The sequence below is a fragment of the Coregonus lavaretus genome (assembly GCF_964263955.1).
Source record: "Coregonus lavaretus genome assembly, contig: HAP1_SCAFFOLD_675, whole genome shotgun sequence".
Lineage (NCBI taxonomy): Eukaryota > Metazoa > Chordata > Actinopteri > Salmoniformes > Salmonidae > Coregonus > Coregonus lavaretus.
Window position 1 is genome coordinate 188,875 of NW_028159492.1, and position 3,897 is coordinate 192,771.

Here is a 3,897-nt window from a genome sequence, read left to right on the forward strand (position 1 = left end):
CCTTATATAGACAGGTGTGTGCCTTTCCAAATCATGTCCAATCAATTTAAGTTACCACAGGTGGACTCCAATCAAGTGGTTGAAACATCTAAAGGATGATCAATGGAAACAGGATGCACCTGAGCTCAATTTTTAGTCTCATAGCAAAGGTTCTGAATACTTATGTTTTCGCTTTGTCATTATGGGGTATTCTGTGTAGATTGATGAGGGAAAAAAATAATTCTATCCATTTTAGAATAAGGCTGTAACATAACAAAATCTGGAAAAAGTCAAGGGGTCTGAATACTTTCCGAATGCATTGTTTACAATAGCTTTCAGCTTGAGGAGGCAAACGTGACATTGACTCTGCACATGGCTAAATTGGAGGAGTATTACATTGTAGTACTATTATTAGTTTAACTGAGGGTGGGACATTTTAGTCATATCTTACTCACACATTTCTTTATCAAGTTTGGACTCACCTACTCATTCAAGGGTTTTTCTTTATTTTGAAAATGTTTTACATTGTAGAATAATAGTGAAGACATCAAAACGTCATACACATTTTACTGGTTGAAAAATGTGACGGTTTAGGTTTACTTTCAAAGTTACATACTACGAAGAAGAAAAAATACATTCAGGCGCATCTGAATGGAATTTAGCTAATGTTAACAGTTAGGTAGGTAGCTGATAGTATGATGGATATTACAAAGTGGCTTTGACGGGGCACAACGGCAGCATTGTCGTTCTGGATAACAGCATCTACTAAATGACTAAAACATTTTTAAATAAACAACTCGTAGGTATGGAATATTAATTTCTGTTATCACACGCAGCGTAGTATGGCACTCTTGTGAGAAGACAGGTGGTAGCGGCGTCCAAGCTGCATTGTACCGATTAGTCGTTGGTAGTGCATTGTACATTATTGTTTGCTTTCCGCGATTGGAAATGCATTGTATTGGCATGAGGAAGTGTTATTACGGTAATTAGCAACTGTTTTGCATTGGATTGTTGGGTATTGTGCATGTAGCTGTGTAGCGTTGTCATGACTTGCTATTTATGAATTGACCATGTTTGTAAAGCGGTGCAGTAGCCTGTATTCTTGCTGCAAGACAGCCGTGCGTGGCTGCAAATACATTGTGTGTAATTATACTATCGATTATTATCCATCCTGTGTTAACAGCAAGCGAAAATAGTTGTGCCCCCTTAGTCATTTCTGATGCCCCCTTGCCGAGTTCATCCTGCCGCCGGGCCTGGCTACGAGTAACCAGCTAAACTACACAAATGATTTTCCAAAAGTCGAGGACCATTAAATGCGCGCAGTGTAAAAGCATGAAGTAGGCCACAAAGACCCGTTATAAAAATGATTAAATTAATCTAAACTCACCTGATTCATTGTAGAAACGTGTGTTTATGGTCGATTGCAGAGTTCAGGCGAAGTTAACTAGATGTTTATCTGTAGTCTACGGACCTTTTAGACCAGGGAGGTAGAGGACCGAGACGTTATATTTCAACATGACAAGACAAAATGGAGAATAGAGAACACGTGACTCCACCTTCACTTCCGTTCGACTGAAAAGTTCACCCGCATGGTTGGACTGTGGGCTTCTCCCTAATATTAAAATAAAATCGAATGTTTCAGCCAGATATCCATTCACAAACCGATCGCTGTACATCGTGCTGAAATAGCGACATGTCTATGTGGCTGCATGCCTAATTAATCGATGATAGGGTTCCTGTGGTGCAAGAGAATGTAAAGCCTTGCTTTAGCTAATGGATAAAGGTTTATTGGTAGGCCTCTATTTGGTCGTCATTTTCTCATGTTTACATTTTAGTAATTTAGCAGACGCTCTCATCCAGAGCGACATACAGTTACTGAGCGCATTTTTTAAAATATATACTGGCCCCCGTGGGAATCGAACCCACAACCCTGGCGTTGCAAACGCCATGCTCTACCAACTGAACTACACGGGGCTTAATGTTTCACGAAATCTATACACGGTGTCATAATGCTGGAATTTCTTTAGACTGCTGGCTAATGGCAATAATGTCATTACTTGTTCAGTAATTAAAGCTGGACATTCAAACATTGCAGATTTTAAAATAAATTATCCATGCATACTAATCAGCTACCAATTGATTTTTTAAATAATATACAACTGTCCTGTAGCTGCTACCTGAACCTGCATGACATGAACCCTCCTCGTGCTCTCGCCCAGCTTGGATAGAACGCTGTTGTGCGTAAAACCAGTCTATTAATGCCAAATAATACTGTCAGCACGCCCTCTAAACATTAGCTTACTAAGGATTGTTTCATTATTCAGTGTACTATCTATAGCTACTGTGCCTTCAGAATGGATGCATACCCCTTGACTTATTCCACATGTTGTTGTGTCTCTCCCAGCTTGGATAGAACACTGTTGTGCATAAATATTGTAGCTCCTCCAGTGACAGGCATGAGGCAAGAGGTCTTGATTTGAATACAGGGCTTTAATGCTGGTCAACCCGTGAGGACTGGTTTAAAGAAAGAAAAAATACATTAACAAAATAATGCCATTTACATGTCTCACACATCTGGCGTTATAATCAAGCTCATACAGCTAGACACTTTATGTATATTTTACACCAAAAAATGACGCACGTAAACACAAACACCCTCATAGCAAAATAAATAGTCAACAAACCTCATTGCTGCTTATCACACAGAGGTGCTAAACATCCTTTTAAATGTCCTTTATCTTCTTCTGTATACTTTCTTTGTAAGTATGCACTTAAACACGATAACAGTGGAAAAAATAATAATTCGCTTTTTTGCGGTAAAGTTTTCTCGGTGCGTCGCTAAAGGCGCTCGGGTGACAACACTCGGGCGGAACCAATAATTATTTCCGTCTTGCTGTAAACGTACAATTCAGAAGAAATTAAATAATAAAAAGTGCAAATACATGAAATAAACTAAAGTGCTAATACATGAAATAAACTGGCGACAGAGGCAGTTACACTCCCATCAAATCACAAGTGATTTCTTAAAACTTGGAGACAAACCTACTGCATGAATAAATTAAATGAAACTCTGTCCTAATAAACAACTAATAAACTGTGTGTGAGTGTATGATAGAACCATCAGTCTGCTTCTAGCAATGTAACTGTTTTCTGAATGGGTCTCTCCAGGTAAACAGGTTTGGCTGTACGCTTTCCTCTTCCATCCAGGGAGGAGTCACTGATGAGTAACTTGAGTCTCCTCACTCTTTCATCACTTCCAGGATACACCTCGATGACTCTTGCTAGCTTCCATTGGTTTCGTGGTGTGGCAGCATCTTGTAACAGAACAATGTCACCGACCTTTGCATTTCTGCGATCTTTGGTACACTCTCTCATGATAGTGCTTGACGAGCAATGCAGAAACATGACTGTCTCTAGGAAGTACTGCTGGATGCCTCACATGTGGATGTAGGGCAGCATTAGCTAAGCGGCCTCCTACTCTGATTACACCTTGATCATCCAGGAACGGACATAGTTTGTGCAACTGGTTGGCTTTGTCATTGACCTTTGTCTCCTTATGGTGTCTAAGGCGTTGAATTTCTTGAGAGAGAGTTGCTTCCTGGACCATCATGATTATGGTCAGCTCCGCCTCTTTCCTTTCCTCCAAGTTCGAGGCCTCACAGGACTTTGGCTTGAGACCTTTGATTTCCTTAGCACGGCGCTTGAGTCTGGCAACAGCCTTCACCATTCTTGCCCAGTCTGAGAACTTGTGTAGACGATCTAAAATTGTTTTTGCTTCTTATGCCTGAGTATCATGAACCTGAGCTTTCTTGACCTCTGGGTCACTGCTCTCGATCTCTCCCACCATGACAACTCCAGTTGGTAGCTCTTTTTGCCAAAGAAGGTCTGGACCTGTCTGGATAGTATCTTTGGATTCTC